The 7309-nt window shown below is 32.8% G+C and overlaps 1 pseudogene; it reads left to right on the top strand.

Moving 5' to 3' along the window:
• The first annotated feature begins 3105 nt into the window (after positions 1 to 3105).
• On the top strand, positions 3106 to 5092 carry LOC116131796 (annotated as a pseudogene).
• Positions 5093 to 7309: the final 2217 nt, after the last annotated feature.

The raw sequence follows: 7309 nt of genomic DNA, 5'->3' as shown, positions 1-7309 counted from the left end.
TCAAAGAACATTTCATTGATGGTGAACCTCCACATACAAAAAGTTTGCATTTATGCCTAATAAATAGGCACCCAACATCCTTTAAATCCATAAAATCTAATATGCTTCATATATCATATCCTATTTTGTAACATACAAAACCTTCATATACAAAAAGTTTCATATATGCCAAACAAGTATGCACCAATCATTTTTACATTATAATACCTAGATGATTAGAAAATTAACTATGAACAATAGTTAATACTTTCCAATCATTCAAAAAATTCTAACAAAAAAAAAAAAAACAAAAAAAAAAAAAAAAAACCATCATGCATACCATCTTTCATTCTAGTTGTGCTTTACCAAAAAGTACTCTTGCATTTTTACGACCTACAAAACCATTAATAAGAAAAACATCTTCAATTCCCATGTAATTCTCAAAGATGACAACACATTATATTGTAAATTCAATAAAAGACTAAGACAAAAGCACCCTAAAATTTTCTCACTCGAGTGAACCTCGGAATCACATCCATAAAGTTGGGCATAAAACATAGGGGATTGCACTTTTTCATATATTCCTGAAAAGTATTTTGGAACTATAAATACCACTAAGAAAGGGGCGTTAATGTAAAACAAAAAAGTACTACAAGGCTGTCTTAAACTTACGATCATGATGCATTTGGTATTTACTATTTGTATTTCCCATTTCATGGTTTGTAATAATAATAGAAGTCTAAAAATCCTCTACTATGAAAAAAAGAAAAAGAAAAAGAAAGTTACATCTTATTTTTGTTTATCCATTAATCGTATTGAGCTTTTCATTGAATTAATTCATTCGGATTGTTCTAAAACTTGCTAAACTTGTTATTAATGTAATACATGGCAAATTCATTATGCTTCCAAAGTGGCTCTATGTGTGATAATATTATAATTTTGTGATATGTTTTCTTTGATAGAATTTGAGGGGGGTCTGACTCCTCATCCAACAAGGCCTTATTGAATGAGAGGATTATCTCCTCTATAACCTGGTAGGATTAGCTAAGTTGGTGTGGGACTCCAACACTCCCCCTCATGTCAAGCATATATTAGGTATGCCTGTTGATGGAGGTAGTTGCGAGTCTAACTCCTCACCCGTTGGTCAAGCACTCATCGAAACTGGGCCTAGCTCTAATACATGGTAGAATTTAAGGTAGGCCAATCCTCACCCCAATAGGTCATGTTGAATGGGAGGATTACCCCCCTTTATCACCTAGTAGGCTTGAGCGTATCTAGTTAGTGTGGGACTCCAACATTTTGCATGCATTTCTCATGCATTTCATAATCTGATTCTGTTTCGGACGATCTGTGCTGATCAAGTTCAGGTAGAACGACATAAACTGGTTTCATCCTACGCAGTACTGCGTCTGTGTGTTAACTTGTTTTCCAATAGTGTAGCCATTTCATTTGTTACAAATTGCGTAGGCAAATTAATTGAAAACAATGAGAATATAATGAAACATTCATAAGTCAAATTAACTTGATTTGTACTTAATTAACTTGGATTAAATTAACCTAATCAATAGACGGATTAATACATAGTCACTACAATGAATAAAAAAATATATCTCAGGATTCTATCCTGGGTATAGATATAGCGGTATTTAGATTCTTATCCTGGGTATAGATATAGTCGGTATGAGCAATGCGGTTCTTCTCATCAAGCACATTTTCTCTTAAACTCCTTCGCAATCGATATGCTCCACATTGGTATCCTATCAAAATCCCAAAACTATAAATAAATCAACATGATAATACTTTTTTCAATAAAAAATTAAAAAAAATGACCAACCAATTGTGTTTTTGTTGGAGCATCGTCAGGAAAGGTCAGTTCTAGAGGGGTAGCATACGTAAGGGTTGAGAAGATACGAGAAGAAGTATCATGAAAAGGGTGGCAACCTTAACTTTAGCCATCTTTTGATTTGGGGTGAATAAAAAGTGTTTTGAGATCAAAGGAAAAAGAATTTTGAGGTGAGCGTGTGAACTCTAAATTAGGATTATATAGTTGAGAAAGAACAAAGAATAGAATAGATTCAAGGTAAACCGATGAACTAAAAACTGAAAATACTTCCGGTGGCTTCTAATTAACACAAGGCAGAGCCAGAAAATGTATTCTGGAGACCAAAATGTATGCTATATGAATGAAATGCCAAAGATTAGGAATTACATGTATTGTATGGGGACCAAACTGTTAAGTTAAAACTAAGGGAGGCCAAAGGAAATAACAAAAATTATCTTTATAATTTCTTTTTTTCACATGATGGGTTCTACAACTAATCATTATTGCATCGCAATAGAGTAAAGATGAAAAGAAAAAGAAAAGAAGTACGGAATAGTTATTAATAAGCTTTATATCGATTAAAAACATTAACATCCGAAAAAGTTTGAAGTTCAACAGTAATTTAATGAATGAAATAATGAAACAAAAGTAAACACACTTTTAGACTTTAATACAAATACCATTCATCTTAGCAATAATTTTTTTTTAATTTAAATAAGGGATATATGTTAAAATTATCAATTAAAATTTGAATGAAAATCGGTTCTTTTTGTTTTTCCTAACTATTCATTATGAATATAACTTTAAATGTTATTATTAATACATTTTCAACCTCGACTCAAAATATATAATGACATTTAGGTTAAGAACTTGTAAAATATAAAGAATCGAATCTTATATGGAAGTATGCTTGAGTTTATGGTTAGGCATATCAATGCTTTATATTTAATTCTAACTTTGTTTTTGGTATTGTTGCTTTTTTAAGTTTAGTTTTGGTTTGGGTATCCAGAACTTCATGGTCTGCAATCACTCCAAGTAACTAATGTAAAAAAATTCCACTTCTCTTTTATTTATGACTTTATAAATTCTCAGTCTCTCACGCAAACTCTATATCTTCCCTGTCTCTCTCCCTCGCCTCACACACTCAAGTAAGTAATCTCACAGACACACAATTTTTTTTTTTTTATTTTAAAACAAACATGGGTTGCAATGATTGATCGAAAGTGTTTTTAATGTTTTTTGGATTGCAGGTGAAGTAATTTAATCTTTACAAATGGATGGAAGTGTGATGGGTTGTGATAATGATGGTATGGAGCTCCCTTCCCTATCCAGTGGCGAACGGTCTGTGGGCCAGTGGAGAACGGACTGTGGTTTTAGTTGGGCGTACTGGCAATGGAAAAAGTGCCACCGGGAATAGCATTCTTGGAAGAAGGGCTTTAAGTCCAGGGCTGGTCTATTGGTGTTACTAAAACTACTGAATTGCAGAAAACTGAACTCAAAGATGGCCAGATCATTAATGTTATGATACTCCTGGTATGGTAACTTGGATTGATTGTACAGTTTACAACTTTATCTTGCATTTGAAATTGTCATCAAATAAACTAATGTGTGAGTCATTGCAGGAATCTTTGATTTTTTGCTGACCTGAATTTGTTGTGAAAAATGTCAAATGTATTGAATGGCCAAGGATGGTATCCATGCAATCCTTTTGTTTTGTCAGTGAGAAACGTTTTACACAAGAAGAACAAGCTGCAATACTTACCTGCAGTCTTTGTTGGAAGAAAAATGCAAAATCATGATTGTAGTCTTCACGGTGGGGATGAACTTGAAGAAAATGAGGAAACATTGGAGAAGTATTAAGTCGCGAATGTCCAGATGCTTTAAAGGTTTCCTTTAACTTAAGTTTGATTTTTAGCAGTGTTGTTAACTTAAGAAAATATTGTTTTCAAACTATTTTATTTGGTTAGCATATATAACTAGGCTGAACATCTTCAAGCTTACGATTCTTAAAATGTTCATTAATCCTGTTAAAAGGTTAATATAAGCTATTTTTCAAATTTATATTAACATTGTCTCAGGATATTCTTGCTTTGAGTGAAAATCGGCGAGTGCTTTTTGATAACAAGACTAAGGATGAAACCAAAAGAGCTAAACAAGTGGAGAGCTTCTGTTCCTTGTTAACAGGGTCATAGCGCAGAATGGTGGACAACCATATACAAATGAAATATTTGCTGAAGTGAAGGTGAGTTTGTTCACAATTTTTTTTTTTTTTTTTTTTTTTTTTTCTTTGACTGATGCAGTTCACAATTAAATATGTCGTGAATTGTCTCTATTTGGTATACAAAAGGAGGCTATGAAACATCATGAACAACAAGTGGAGGTTGATTCCCTAAAGAGTATTCAAAACAAGAAGTTGCAAAGCTGAAGCGGAAAAGAAAGATCATAGAAGATAAAATCAAACAAATTAGTGAGATGGTAATCTTGTTGATCTCTATCATTTTTGATTTATCATGTGCATTTGCGGCTAGATATTCTAAGTTGATAATTACAAGATGGTAAAGTTGCAATTTTGGCCTTTCCTTATGGAGACACCGCCCTTTGAAAGATTAATTCTTTGCACCTCTTAAGAGGATTTAACTTACCATTTCATTGAAGAAAACCTTTATTAAAGCCATATTTTCACATATGATTTAATGACTATATTTTTCATAAAGGTTTGTAGATACCTGGCATTTTGACTTCAGAAAAGAAGTAATAAGAGTACCTGCGGTGTGTGTCTTACGAATTGCACCTTTATTGTCAAGCATTTTTGTACTGTATTTCCTGTTTATACTATTATTTCCCCTTTCGCTAGTCTGAATTATAGCACCTTGGAATGATTGGTAATCAATGAGATCCTATGTAAACATATATTCTTATATGATTAACAATGGTTGTAGGATTTCAGGGGTCCTCCAACTGTATCAAATTTAGGGATGCCATTTTACTTGGGAATGGTCTCAGTTGATATTTGGCAATGTTTTAGCTAATGTTTATCTTTTTCACTCATCAATAATATCGAGCGGTATTGTATTATATGTTATGTAGGGCTTAATGGTCCACGTTGATGTTTTTATAGGTTGAGTTGAAGCTCACAGCGACAACTAGTAAGCTTGAAAAGGAATTGTTGGAGGAGCGAGTTGCCCGATAAATTCAGAATTGAACGCAAAAGACGCTGAAACGAATCAAACGACGAAATTCATAAGTTCAAAGAGTTTGACGAAGCGAATAAGGAGATTGAGAGGCTCCGTAAACCACCAGAGCCACCAGACTGTGCTATTCAATGAACAATCTCAATCATTTGTGAGCACAGTATGTGCAGTCGCGTGGAAGAACACCTAAGATTGTTTTACTTTCGCTGTTTTTCTTACCTGACGTCAATATGTTCATAATAAATCTTATCTTTTATTTCTATCATGTAAATTCAGAGTGCTAGCTTGAATTTTCAGAGGTACAAAGTCTCTGACATGTAACTGTGGGCAACGGTACTAATCCCGAAAATAGAATAAAAATTTTCAAAACCAAAATAGGATAAATCATATTCTGTCCCTACCCAACTCCAAAATTTCTAATTCCCCTAATCAAATCTCTCTCTATCAAAATCAACACCAGCCGCGTCATCCAAACTGATATTTTGATCGACCATTTTTTTTTTTTTTTTTTTTTTTTTTTTTTTTTTTTTTTTTGGTTGAAGATTATGCTACTGTTTTACTATTTGTGGTGGTATTCAATCTAGATCTCAAACGGTATATTAATCTCATTTCCTCTTTGATTTACAGTTATTGAATTAATTTTAAATAGGTTTAAAGAATTGATGAAACTCTAGGTTGTAGAGACTTAGGATTTGGTTTAATTTCATAATTGGTTAATTGTTTGATATTAAAAGATTTGATGAGTTTTATGGTTTATGAGTTAATTTATACGAGTTAGTACAAATTGTTGGAAAGCCGAGTTAGAAGATTTGGGCTTCGATTTATACTGATATTTTGACCCATTGACTAAAAATCTCTCTGAATATAATATCTACTATGTTCTAATTGTTGAGCGTTGTGAAATGTTATTTTCTCCTTAATTACTTGTTTCCGGAAAATGCGGTTCTAGGATTTCTTATGATATTTTCTTCTATATAGACATGACAGTAATTGTTCTGCTTGGTTTTGAATTACATAAAACTATTTTCTTTTGCTTGGGATTGTTTTGTACTTGGTGAATTTTTTGTTCGTCGAGTGTATGATGATGTTAAGCTTACTGGTGGCTACAGAATTTAACTTTACCCTGTTACAGTTTCTATCTAGCCCTTGGCATGTATTGTGTTAAAACATTAATCAAGGCGTGCACATTTGAATGTACGTTGGATGAAGTAGTTGATAATTTCAAACCTCATCTCCATGCTGAAACTGAAACTTCTTCCAGCAAGTGTACACCTTTGGGTAAAGCTTTGCCAAAAAAAAAAAAAAAAAACAAGGTCCCCTGTTTTCCTCTGTTCTGTTTTCACAAAGGCCTCACAAATTTCTCCCATCCACATCTTTCGTTATTAAATTATCCAGTCCAATTTTAAACATCTTCATGGTACTTTTGCCTTTTGCAATGACTGGAATAACTCTCTAAATTAGAAGATGGGAAAATTTTACTACTTAAACTACTATATTTTCCTATTCTAATAACTGGAATATTGGTAATCAAGGCAAATTAAAATGTTATGTGCTAAATCTCAATCCATACACATTCATGAACAACTGGCAAATCATTTTTGATGCATATTCTTTCCTTCAAATTTTTAAGCAATTTTTTTTTTTTTTTTTTTTTAATCTGACTTGAAGACATTAAATTCCTTTCTTTCTCCAGTTGCAATTGAGAACATTGACCTGCTTTGCCCTTAAGGCACTTGTTTTTATTAATATGCTTAAAGATGGACATTGAAAACAAAATGACAAGTTATCTACTTCTAATATTATCAGTAATTCTAGTCTGGTAGTAATTGTAAAATTGCTCTTTTCGTTACTTAGATTTAACTGACGATTGTTTTTCCGCTATTGCCCATGAATAGAGGCAGAATCTTGAGTCTGTGAGAATTGTAGCAGTGAATCATCTTCTCCATTACTGTTTTCTTATTGCTGAGTGTTGTGAATATGTTGCTATTTTCTTATTAATTGCTTGTGTTTCGGGGGAAGAAACAATTCCAGGATTCGGATTTCTGTATGATATATTCTCCCACTTGAACATGATAGTAACCATTCTGCTTGGTTGTTAATTTATATAAACTCTCACTTTCTCTTGGGATTGTTTTATACTTGGTGAATTTTTTTTATTTTGTTGAGTGTATTGATAATGGTTACAGCCTGCAGAATTTAACTTCCCCTCAGTACAGTTCGCCAAGCCCTTGGTATAAGATCATTGTGTTAACATTAGGCTGTTTTGATCACCAATGACTCATGGAGGTAAGATGAATAAGAGGGAAAATATGGGGAA

The sequence above is a fragment of the Pistacia vera genome, unplaced genomic scaffold (genome assembly GCF_008641045.1).
Source record: "Pistacia vera cultivar Batoury unplaced genomic scaffold, PisVer_v2 Contig243, whole genome shotgun sequence".
Lineage (NCBI taxonomy): Eukaryota > Viridiplantae > Streptophyta > Magnoliopsida > Sapindales > Anacardiaceae > Pistacia > Pistacia vera.
The sequence above is the reverse complement of the archived record's forward strand: the minus strand, read 5'-3'. Positions and strand labels throughout refer to the sequence as shown.